This window comes from Babylonia areolata, chromosome 21, assembly GCF_041734735.1.
Source record: "Babylonia areolata isolate BAREFJ2019XMU chromosome 21, ASM4173473v1, whole genome shotgun sequence".
NCBI lineage: Eukaryota > Metazoa > Mollusca > Gastropoda > Neogastropoda > Buccinidae > Babylonia > Babylonia areolata.
This window is the reverse complement of record NC_134896.1, coordinates 3101311-3114930: the sequence shown is the minus strand read 5'-3', so window position 1 is coordinate 3114930 and position 13620 is coordinate 3101311. Positions and strand designations below refer to the sequence as shown.

The window sequence follows — 13620 nt, the reverse complement described above, 5'->3', positions numbered from 1 at the left end:
CGCACACACACACACACACACACACACACACACACATATATATATATATATATATATATACGAGGGTCATTCAATAAATAAGGTGAATTTTTCGGTATAAGGACTTCTAATACAGATAGAAGCTTACTTCTTCTTTTTTTCAACGTAGTCTCCCAGCACTGTCACACACTTTTCCCATCTGTGCACAAGCTTCCGTATTCCCTCAGCGTAAAAATCTTTGGACTGATGTCTCAGCCAGTCGCTCACAACACTTTTGACTTCATCGTCACTTTCAAAGTTCGTGCCTCTCGTGAACGCTTTCAAGGGACCAAACAGGTGAAAGTCTGAAGGGGCAAGGTCTGGGCTGTAAGGGGGATGAGGGAGCAGTTCCCAGCCCAGCTCGTTGATGGTCTGCACCGTTCAGGCTGCTGTGTGAGGCCTTGCGTTGTCATGATGCAAGATGACTCCTTCTGACTGATGACCCCTGCGTTTGTTCTTTATGTCTTTCTTGACCTGCCTCAGCAGTTCACAGTAGTTGGCACTGTTCACAGTGCTTCCTTTCTCAAGGAATGAAATGGTGATTGGGCCTTGCATATCCCAAAAAACGGTGAGCATCACCTTCCTCGTGGACCGCTGGGACTTGAACTTCTTCTTCACTGGAGAGCCTACGTGCTTCCACTCCATGGACTGCCGTTTGGACTCAGGCTCATAGTGCCAAACCCATGTCTCGTCACATGTGACCACCTTCTTCAGAAACTCATCACCATCCTTCTCATAGCGGCAGAGACACTGCTGGGACAACTCGACCCTCCTCTGTTTGTGCTCTGGAGTAAGCATCTTTGGCACCCACCGGCAGCTGACCTTCGAGTAGCCCAGGTCATCATGGACAATTTTGTGTGCTGTCCCAACAGATAAGCTCAAAGTCCTTGCAATGTCATCCACTGTCACCCTTCTGTCAGACTGAATGAGGTCATTGACTGATTCGATCACCTCAGGAGACCTCACTTTTGTAGGCCTTCCAGGCCTGTCTTCATCCTCAACACTGCTCCGTCCTTCTTTAAACAATTTAGCCCACTTGTAGACATTTTTTCGGCTGAAACATGTGGCACCATACACAGTTGACATTCTCCTATGAATTTCAGCTGGTTTGCACCCTTCAGCAACCAAAAACTTGATAACTGACTGCTGTTCAATCCTGGAGCATGCTTCTTGGTCGGCCATCTTTGTTAATCGCCAAAACTCTCAAAGTTTTTTTTAATCTGCAAATCAAATTAAATCCATGTGAAAAAGAAGTAAAACAAAAAAAAAAAGAAAAAAAAGTAAGCTTCTATCTGTATTAGAAGTCCTTATACCGAAAAATTCACCTTATTTATTGAATGACCCTCGTGTATATATATATATATATATATATATATATATATATATATATATATATATATATATATATATATATATGCACACCCGCACGTTCCAATATTCCGTCGCTCCCAAAGTGTAGACATGCATACACACACATACCTTATCCTCTACACGCACACACACACGCGCGCGCACGTGCACAGAGCTCTCCTGACACATGTGTACACTTACACCCTCGGCGCACGCACACACGCACACAGCACACAAAGACACACACACAGAGACACACAAACACACACATACACACACGCACAGAGGCTGCCACTGATTGGCCGCAAGAGGGGTGGGAAAAGATCTCTGATGCCAAGAACGTGGCGTCTAGGTATTGCTCAGTCTATTGTATTTGGAAAAGTCCACGGAGTCTCTGTTCCGTTTTGAAGTAATTTGCGCAATGTTGGTTTGGAAATGATGCCGATATTCGTTTGATTCGCAAAGCATCGTGCTCTACCTTTCATGTTAGACTTGCGGCCGCTCCCTCTCTCTGCTTTTATTTCTTTGAGGCGATCGATGGTGTGATGGCCTTGTACCTGTTCTTTTTGGTATTCTTTAACTTTTCTGAGGATTTCCGATTTTCCTAGATGTAGGCCACTCGTTGTTGTTGCGTTACCAGCAAATCTGTCAGCTCGCTCATTTTCCTTAACACCTGCATGTCTCGGGCAGTATGACTATGCAAGTTTTTTTTAATCTGAAATGTATACAATGTATAAATGATGTTTAAGATATGCATTTAAACACTAAAATAACAATTTCCATACATAACCCTAAAGATAAAAAAAAACACCGACAAATAATTCATGAACATACACACAAAAAATAACACGCACATTTAACACTCAAAATGCATATTAAACATCGCACTACCTAAATGATGGAATCCCATATCACAATACATAACACTAATGTCATAATATCTTATAATTGGAAAATAAACAAACAGATAACAATGCTTAAATCCAGACTAAAAACTTTTTTTATCACAAAAATCCCAGTACTTAAAAATCCCCCTCCTCCCCCACCCACCGCCCCTCTCTCATCCACACAACATAATGATACATACAGGAAACAGAAACTCCCGCACACTCGCACCGTCGGGAGATGTGAATTCCAAAAAGCTGCGGTTTTATTTTTTTTTCTAAGTTCCAAAACACAGAGTTTTTCTTATGAATGTAGGTAGAGAGTTCCAGACAGTGGGGCCAAAGACTCAGCATTTTTTTTTTTTTTTTTTTTTTTTTTGTGCCAAAGGTCTCGAGAGAGAACCGAGGAACAATACGCAGAGAGGTGTCAAGAGTGCGTAGCATCCTAAAGGATGGTATAGACGGATCAGACCAGAAAGATAATACTATGGTGAAATATTACTGTGATGCAAACACTGAAAGCAGAGACAAGCGATATTGTATTGGATTCTAGCCTTCACAGGAAACCAGTGTTGTGAACAGTGATGTTGCTAAGAGGGAGTTACAGTTGTTTCATCCACATATTAGAAAAGAAACAGCCAGTTGTCAGCAGCAGCAGTGGAAAGAAAATGAAATATTTGAGGGAAGCACAATGTCACTGGCTTCACCACTACGGCGAAAGAGCTCTCTAAAACGATTGGCCTCTCTCTCTCTCCTCTCTCTCTCTCTCTCTCTCTTTCTTGCATTTAAGAAAATTACTCGTGAATATCTCACAAAGAACTTAAAAACACTGTGATTCATAGTGATCCATTACCTGTATTGTTCATGGTGTTATCAATAGTTATAAGATGTGCCTCTCTTCTTCTCAGTCCCATAATGTCCACATTTTCTTTCATGAATCTCATACTTGTGTGTATACTACTGTGTTATTGTTCTAGCCATTTTCTTTGATACGTGTTGTAATTTAACTCTGCAATGTAACTTTTTGTTGCTTTCACCTCAGTCACACACACACACACACACACACACACACACACACACACACACACACACCGCCACTGACACACATATGCGCGTAAACACACACACATACACGCGCGCGCGCGCGCACCGGCCCGGCACATGCACACGCACTGACACACATGCATACGCACCTGTCCACGTGTACTCAAACACACATACACATGCTCACAGGCAGATACTAGTATACACAGACACAGACACAGATACAGGACACACACACACACACACACACACACACACACACACACACATTTAGATTATGATTATATTATCTTCATCATCTTTCACTTGTTGTCTTCACCTCACACACACACACACACACACACACACACACACACACACACACACACACACCTCCCTCCCACTCTCTCTTTCTCTGTCTCTGTCTCCCTGTCTCTGTCTGTCTCTGTCTCATTCACTCCCTCCCCCCCCCCCCATCCCGACCACCCTCTCTCCATGATCACCCCGGCTCCGCTCCAGTTCCTTTTTTTCCACCCTTGTATTAACCAGGCCGTCACGGATGTCTCCGTGGGCAGGGTGGAAGGGGGAAAGGCGGGTGAGGGCGGGACTGACGGTGGTCAGATATCAGTGTCCCCGAGTGTAGCGACCCGCCGTCTGTGGACATTTACTGCCAGAATGTTTATACTTTTTTACCCGGCTGCTGTCCAGCTTACCACGTGTTAGGCTGGAGCGACGTTGACACTCATTGGGGCGGAGAGGGTTTAAAACTGACGGGGATGAGGGGTGTGGGGATGGAGGCGGGTGTAAGGGGTCGTGTTTAACCTGAAGGTTTGTAGCGCTGGTGTATTGTTCACGCCTTTTTTTTTTTTTTTTTCTTTTTTTAAGCATGTTAGTATCAGTTGGGTGAACAGTGTAGATTACGATCGACCGTACTTACACCAAGTGCTTGTTCTTCCTCCTCTTCCTTTTTTTTCTCTTTTTTCTTTCTTTTTTTTCTTCTTTTTTTCTCTTTTTTCTTTTTCTTTTTTTCTTTTTTCTCTTTTTTCTTTTTTCTTTTTTTCTTTTTTTTCTTTTTTTCTTTTTTTTCTTTTTTTCTTTTTTTCTTTTGCAACGACACAAAGACTGACACTGAGACTCCGCGCTGAGAGGGGGGAAGGGTGGGGTGCGTGTGTGGGGTGGAGCGGAGAGGAGGGGTCAACGGTATTCCATCCCGGCAATTTTTCTTGAGAGAAAGACCCGTCATTTGAGAACGTGGAAGAATCTGGTCAATGTTAAAAGAGGGAAAGAAGAGGTAGAGAGTGATGTCCCTTACTGAGGAGCACTGCCTGACCCCAGCTATGACCATGACCAGTGCTAGGTACAGTACAGAGAGAGAGAGTGGAGGGGGGTGGGGGCACGACGGAGAGACAGACAAACACTGACACAGATAGAAAGACAGACGGAGACGGAGAGACAGACAGTTTCAGTTTTCAATGAGGTATCAAACCGAGTGAGCTGCTCGAAATATAACTGATTATACCTGCGCCACACAACATCTGCTCGGGGGTGTGGAGCAATGCTAGATTTTCGCATGAACCCAACACACTAATAAGCCTTGATAGCTCGCGTAACGCTTAACATTAACTTGGAGATAAAAAGACAGTTTACATAAAATAATTGTGATTTTAAAATGATGATGATAAAAAGACAAGGGTTTGTTTCCATGTACCTTTCACTGACCTGTGTTTTAGCTGAATCGGTAGCATAAGCAGCAGCAGTGACGTGGAGTTGTGTACCTTGTAAATGGACTGAGAGAGTTACGACTCTTTATTGTTGGTCACTCATTTATACTCCCAGCCCACTGTTCTTCATTTCGAGAAATAAATACATGTAAATAAATGATAATCAGTATATAAATGAATAAAATTAATTAAATGAATAGGTACAGTAGATAGATAAATGAATAAATGCACGCTGGCACCAGTACACACACACACACACACACACACACACACACACACACACACACACACACACACACACACACACACACACTGCCACAGGTTTGCTGCAAGAGGAGTAGAACACGATCTTTGAGGACATGTGTGCACAAGCGTCTAGCAGTGATGCTTACGCTGCTGTGCTGATCTGGGAAGGCCCCGACAGAGAGTATCCTCCGCTTTGAACAGACCTGCAGACGAGCGCAATAGCCGAGTGGTTAAAGCGTTGGACTTTCAGTGTGAGGGTCCCGGGTTCGAATCACGGTGACGGCGCCTGGTGGGTAAAGGGTGGAGATTTTTACGATTTCCCAGGTCAACATATGTGCAGACCTGCTTAGTGCCCGGCTGAACCCCCTTCGTGTGTAAACGCATGCAGAAGATCTAATACGCACGTTAAAGATCCTGTAATCCATGTCAGCGCTCGGTGGGTTATGGAAACAAGAACATACACAGCATGTACACCCCCGAAAGCGGAGTATGGCTGCCTACATGGCGGGGTAAAAACGGTCATGCACGTAAAAGCCCACTCGTGTACATGCAAGTGAACGTGGGAGTTGCAGACCACGAATGCAGAAGAAGAAGAACAGACCTGCACATCGTTGGTTTGGAACGAAACATACCAGTGTTGGTTTGGTTGGTGATGGAGCGTCCCCATGACAGACACGCTGAGATTCAGACGGGCAGACACAGAGCATGATTATTACACCCGCCAGTCTTGTGACCATAATTGAAACTGTCCCTTTAGTTAGTAAATAGATAGACGGTGGCAAACAGACAGACAGGTAAAACGAACGAACGAAGGCGAAATTTTATTTCATGAGGGTAGGGGAATAAGCATGGTTGCTTTTTTTTTCTTTTTTTTTTTTTGTCCGGCCCTCTGGGCAAAGCTGACAAAAAAGAAAGAAAAACTGAAAAAAAAGAAGAAAAAAGGTGGTGGTGGTGGGGTGGGGGTAAGAAAAAATGCATGCACAAAAGCAAATTCTTTACACACACACACACACACACACACACACACACACACACACACACACAGAGAGAGAGAGTCACACACACACACACACACACACACACACACTCACACACACACACACACAAACACACACACACACACACACACACACACACACACACAGGTGCACGCGCTCGTACAGACACACGCACGCGCACGCGCACACATTACCGCTACACACACACACACACACACACACAATCATCCTGGGTAATCAATAAGGCAGCATCTTGACACCGTGGCGACAAAAGGGCTTGGTGCTGTGTTCAATTGATTCCCTGTGTGTGTGTGTGTGTGTGTGTGTGTGTGTGTGTGTGTGTGTGTGTGTGTGTGTGTTGGCCTGTGTGTCGGCCTATTTGTGTCTGTGAGTGAGTGTGTGCGTGTGGAGGGGGGTGGGGGTGGAGAGTGTGTCTGTGGGTATATTTTTTTTTTTTTTGGGGGGGGGGGGGGGAGGGGGAGGGGCTGTGTGTGTCTGTCTGTCTTATCTGTCTGTATGTGTGTGTGGAGGGTTCCCCAACAACATGGTAGGTTGAACAGCTCCGCTAGACCTTGTCGCCATGAAATGCTGCGAATCCACAAGAAACAACTGTCTAAAGTGCACACACACACACACACACACACACACACACACACACACACACACACACACACAACTTCCTTCCCATGATAACGATTCACTCAACAAAAGTGAGGACCCCCCTCCCCACCCCCACCCCTCTGGCGGGATGCCGGTACCCAAGCAAGGAGAGCAGGCCGGGGATTAGGGCCATTAAAGAAGACAGGAGGACTCCTCCCACAACCCAGGCATTCGTCCATTCACCACCACCCTATGGCAGCGCTGTGTTTGGAGACGTGGTGTAGCATGTTGATTCTTCATCCTCCATCAATCTCCACTCATCTAACCATGCCTGCCTCCTCCGACAACAAACCACCTCTGCTCCCAAAACAAACCCTCGCCGCCCCCCCCCCCCACCTCCCCGCCCCTCCCTCCCAAACTTCCCTTCAAATATACTGTTCTAACTTTGGTCACCGTTCCTCCAGGGGTTTTAATGAGACCTCCTTGAGCTGTTGTCGTTTCTGGTGTCCTTTATTGTGAAAGGTTTACGATGACACAAGCGAAATCGAGCTCCGTTTCCTGGCCGCTGAATTATAGGCTCCCAAAAGTCGTGAATGGAGTTATATTCTTTTGTACGGAGGGAGAAAAAAGTCAGTGAAAAGGACAGACGTTCTGTGCTGGTTGGTCAAGAACCCTGGAAATACAGTGATGACACTTTCTTTTCAGTTTGGAAAGGAGGTCAGTGTGACACAAAAAGTGACCCACAAGACAATGATTGTCTTTGTAACAGTGTTTGAAGTGAGAGGAAGGAGGTGGTTAGGGGGTTGGGGGTTGGGTTTGGTGGGGGTGGGGGTGAGCGGTTGTCTCTGATTATGTTTCTAATGTGGACATAATGAAAAAGAAAGAGGGTTCTCTCTCCCCCCCCCTCCCCCCCAACCTCCCCCTAATGTCTGTCACTGTGTGTGTGTGTGTGTGTGTGTGTGTGTGCCCGCGCGCGCGCGCGTGTGTGTGTGTGTACGCACATCCATAAGTTATGCATGAATGCGTTGTGTTTTGTTTTGCTGCGGAGGGGTGTGCGTGGGATTACTGCATGCATGTGGAGACGGGGAGACCGGGCGGGGACGAGGTGAAGTGAAGGACTCAAACCCACACCTTGCAGCACGAACGGCGTCGTCACCACTGTGACAACCGCAGGCTGTGTGGATGGCGACTGTTGGCCCCGAGTTATTTTGCCGGTCCCTCAAACAGCCGACAGCGCTCCCCGGCCCGTCCCTCCCCACTGACGGGGCTCTAACTGCCGTCAGAGGGAGGTGGTCATAGCGGTGGTCAGAGATAAGGGCCTGACACGCCGGACACTGCCCGGTGAAGGGGTCAGACATCAAAGGGGCCCGGGTGACCAACGGTCCTGCCCAAAGCCGTTGTGGGGAAGGTGCGAAACGTGACAGGCTAGGTAACTTGCAATCACGTTCGGCACCCCCTCCAGTGATGTGGAAGGTGCAAGGCTGGTTTCAGCTCGTTAACGATCCTTCGGCGCGTTACCCCTTCGATCTGCCGTCGTGTCGGTGTGTGTGTGAAGGTGGAGGTGTGTGTGTGAAGGGGGAGGTGTGTGTGTGAAGGTGGAGGTGTGTGTGTGAAGGGGGAGGTGTGTGTGTGGGGGTTTTGGGTGGGGTAGGGGGTGGGGAGAAGGGGAACAGGGAGGGGGTGTGGCACTGTATGGCTGTACAGCCTACGGTACAATCTGCACGTTAACTCCACAACACAGACAAAAAAGGGATTCCCCCCCACCCCCACCCCCCCGAAATTTGTGTATCCCGCAGTAAAGATTTATGCTTACTTATGCTTACTTATTTACTCAAGACAATATGATTTCCCAGTTTTTATTTTTTTATTTTATTTTTTTTTTTCAAACATTTTTATTCAATTTTTACATTGTTAAACACACACACAGAGAAACAAAAAGAAGTACTACTACCAGTACTACTACTAATAATAATAGTAATAATAACACAGCCACAAGAACATGCTGGCAAAGATCAATGAATCAAGATCAAATATAAGGTCGCCGGGCGCAGTCTAAGGAGTCTGATAAATTGTAGGTTGTCAACCTCACAATAAATGACACATATGTGGCCATACTTTAAATTGCATAGTAAGATACAAAATATAGTAATAACAATATCAGAACTGTATGACACAATATATATTCTTATTTCAATTTGTATTTAAAAAAAAAAAAAACAAGGATTTATATGGAGACCATTTGCTGATAAAATCATTATAAAGAAAGTTTTTCCTAGCTATATATTCTTCAACTGTACATCTGTATTCCAATTTTTTTATGAAACCCTGCAGAACAGGTTCAGTGCTGTTGATCTTGCGTTGGTGCAAGTATTGTTTAGCCAGCAACAAAATGAAATAAAAAGTGAGATCAGTGACTATATTTTTGTCATGTCCAAGTATGACTAATGGTTCAGTTAATTGCAAATTTTGAGCATTTGGGCATCTTTCGTTAACCAGATCCATTAATTCTTGCCAGAAACGTTGGATGGTTGTACACTGCCAAAACATGTGTCTAATACTATCTTTCATTGTGTTGCAAAAACTACACAGGTCATTGTTAAGTACACCCATCTCTTTAAGTACAACATTTGTCCCAAGGCATCTGTGCACAATTCTGATCTGAAACCATTTCAGTTTAACATCTGGAATCTTACAAATGTACAAAAAACATTTTCTCCAGTCATGAACAATGTTGAGTTTTTCATCCCATTTTGAACAACACTGTGGATGAACACCACTGTCTATAAGTATGTCATAATAAAGCTTGGAACCTTTACATATGGACATCAATTTCTTGAAAATTATAGACATATTTAAGCATTGATCATTATCTATGGTTATGTTCTTCTTTTGAATGTACTCTTTTACTGCCGATATGTAACCAGCAAAAGTAAGAAAATTGATGTCGACATTATATTTTTGTTTGAATTCTTCGTAAGAAATAAAATGTCCATTTTCAAGCAAAAAATGTGCAATACAGTATATACCTTTATCTATCCATGTTTTTCCCCGAATAAATGTTTTCCCTATTTGTATTCTTCGATTATAAAATACTGGTTCTGCCAGAAGCTCAGCAGAGGTATTGCAATCTATTTTATAGAAAAATTCTTTGTATGCATTAAATACATCTGTCCAAAAAATATTTGTTTGAACGAAAGATAATGTTATTTCTGGCCCGTATTTATGGATATCATTCAGCACAGGAAAATTAGCCATTGCAATGTTTTTCCATTTATGATGCGTTTTACCCACTTTCCGTATCCAAGTCAATTTTAGAGAGGATGCATAGGTTTTTAATTCCGGTAACCCCAGACCACCATTTCTGATACTTTTATGCGCAGTTTTTCTATTTATCTTATCATTCTTTTTGTTCCATACAAAACTATAACAGTGATTTTGTAAAATGCGAAAAAAATTGTCAGGTGGGTTAGGCAGTAAAATCCACAAATGAGTCAGTTTAGACAAAATTAATGATTTTAGAACAGCTATTCGTCCAAGGGGTGTTATTTGCCTTCTTATCCATACTCTAAATAATTGTATAACATCTGCTAATTTTTCAGAGTAGTTCATATTTGCACAGTTTTATAAATCATTTGTAAACCAGATTCCTAGAATTCTAAATTTTGGTGGATTCCATTCTATCCCTAGATGCTCCATATACCGAATATTAGAATTTTTACTACTTCCCAGCCAAATGCACTTGTTTTTCCAAAATTCATATGTAGGCCTGATTTACGCCCAAACGTGTCCACTATATGCATGCATGTCTCAAATGATTTTTTGTCACCTGCTAAAAGAAATTCGGTATCATCTGCGTATTGAGAAAGTTTGTGTTCCATATTGTTGATCGTTATACCACGTACATCTTCATTTTCTCGTGTCATTATTGCTAATATTTCAACACACAAAACAAAAAGGTATGGTGATAGTGGGTCTCCCTGTCTACATCCCCGTTCTACACTAAACCAGCTAGAGACTTGCCCATTTACAAGAACACAGGATCTGATATTATTATAAAATGTTTCTATCCATTTACATATCCCATTTTGGAAACCAAATGCTTTTAATACTTTAAACATAAAATTCCAACCAACTGAATCGAAAGCCTTCTCAAAATCGATATTTAACAAAAGTCCAGGTAGATTGTGCTCTTCTAAGTAAGCTATTGTGTCATAAATCAACCTTATATTGTCACCTATATATCTATTCCTGATGAAGCCAGTTTGGTCTTCTGCAATAAGTTTGGGCAAGACAGTTTTTATACGGTTGGCTATGCATGACGATCCGATTTTATATACGATATTTAACAGTGATATTGGCCTCCAGTTCTTGATGAAGTTTCTAGGTTTGTCTCCTTTAGGGATACATACAATTATTCCTTGTTTTTGAACGCAAGAAAGTTGACCTTTTCTAAAACTAGTGTTTAATGACCTTACAACAAAATCACCTATTCTGCTCCAAAAACACTTAAAAAATTCTGCCGTGAAACCATCTGTACCAGGACTTTTATTGTTTTTCATATTTTTTAGTACTAAACTAGCCTCTTCAAACGTAATATCGCCCTCTAAATCATATGCTTCATCAACATCTAAACATGGAATATCTTTTATAAGTTCGTTAATTTCGCAGTCTTCAACGTTTGAACTTTTATACAAATTTTCATAGAAATTTCCCAGTTTTTAGATCAGGTATGTTAAAGACTGAAAATTAATTGAAATGGTAAAACCAACACGAAAAGAAAACAGAAAAAGAAAGTAATGCCGCGCGCACTTGCGGATAAAAACAAACGAAAACATTGGTCATATTTTCTCTCGCAAAAAAAAAAAAGTTTATTCCTGCTCTTTTTACATATAGGGGATGGGGGGATGGGGTTCAGAATACACAGATGACGAAACGAATTTATCAAAATTGTTGTATGAATATATATATATATATATATATATATATATATATATATAGAGAGAGAGAGAGAGAGAGAGAGAGAGAGAGTTACTGACTTTGTTATGTTTTGAATATATAACATGGGCGCATTGCTCTTAATATATAAATTCAGATGAATCACACAACACCCAAAGATTCATGGAGACCCACAGCTACGTACAGCAAAACATACGTTGCTGTGCAATGAATGAAATGCTGATGTACTTTGGGGTGGATCCCGTACATAGGGTAGCTTATTGACTGAACGTACTCATATAGGTTAGCTATTAACTGAACGTATTCATATAGGCTAGCTATAAACTGAACGTACTCATATAGGTTAGCTATAAACTGAACGTACTCATATAGGTTAGCTATTAACTGAACGTACCCATATAGGCTAGCTATTAACTGAACGTACCCATACAGGCGAGCTATTAACTGAACATAACTCCTATATGTTAGACGATTACTCTTTGCAAGAAGAAAATGACAAATTCCGCCACGAATAATATGCTCATGAAATCTGAATTATATTCTAACACCAGTGAACAGTCACACATTGTAGTCGATGGTACAGAGCGCTTTGTCGCGGCAGCGCTGTGGTTACACTAATGTCTGTCTTCAGTCGTCAGCTCGGTTTGAAATTTGCACTTCATGTTTTAACTTTGAGATATAACCCGACAGGCAACCATGAACACTGCGCGCACACACACACACACACACACACACACACACACAGAAGGAGAGAGAGAGAGAGAGAGAGATTCTTCATCCAGAAATAAACATGATGTCATTCGTATGGTTATTATGTCTCCCATCAAGCAAACTTTGATGTAGTTTGTTGTTGATGGTCTTTTTAGTTCGTGAAATGATAATAATTTTATATAAAACAAGACAGAATGTAAGAAAGTTGGTTATAAACAATGATATGTAAACATCAGTTGCAATTGCTCATGTCCCCTTTCTGTCCACAAAACACAAGTGAAGTAAGCTTCGACTAACTGCTATATACACATCACTACAGTTTCCATTGTTCCGAAATATATCTTCATGCAAAAAGTTGTGCTTTACTTTTAAGGTCTTCTTCTTCTTCTTCGTTCGTGGGCTGCAACTCCCACGTTTACTCGTATGTACACGAGTGGGCTTTTTCTTGTATTGCCGTTTCTACCCCTCCATACTCCGCGCCAGCCATTCTCCGTTTTCGGGAATAGCTTAAAAGATGAAGATATTCAGCTGTGACCGCGTCACTTGTCATTCTTTAAAATCACACTTCCCCCTGTGATTCAACGATCCTGCAGTCCTGACGGTTTTCTTTTTGACTGAGTTCAGCCGTCATGTACTGACTTGGTGTTTGGTTTATCACAGGAACGCCTTGAAAAAGAAACTGGTTAAACAATCTAATTAATATCAAAGGCACCCTAGGACTGAAAGGTAGCACCAATCTCAATACGAAATGCTGCTCCAGAATGTTTGCAGTCCCAAGCAGTAGACGTTCAGAGATTAAAATTTTGTGTTCTATCAGATAGCTCCCTGTTGTCTTCCTATCAGATGGCTCCGTGTTTTCTTTCTATTGGATAGCTCCCTGTTGTCTTCCTATCAGATGGCTCCCTGTTGTCTTCCTATCAGATGGCTCCGTGTTGTCTTCCTATTGGATAGCTCCCTGTTGTCTTCCTATCAGATGGCTCCGTGTTGTCTTCCTATCAGATGGCTCCCTGTTGTCTTCCTATCAGATGGCTCCATGTTGTCTTCCTATCAGATAGCTCCGTGTTGTCTTCCTATCAGATAGCTCCCTGTTGTCTTCCTATCAGATAGCTTCGT

General features: G+C 42.5%; 1 protein-coding gene across 2 annotated transcripts in view; it reads right to left on the bottom strand.

The window, feature by feature from the left end:
- The window catches only part of LOC143296377 (uncharacterized), a 30824-nt gene extending 25782 nt beyond the window's left edge, over positions 1-5042 (bottom strand). Inside the window, exon 1 of one of the 2 annotated variants that reach the window (XM_076608254.1) lies at positions 4995-5042. The gene's annotated coding sequence lies outside the window, so the exon portion shown is untranslated. Of the gene's footprint in view, positions 1-4983 lie in introns of both variants that reach the window. The other variant, XM_076608255.1, reaches the window with a different exon arrangement.
- Between the last annotated feature and the right edge of the window lie 8578 nt (positions 5043-13620).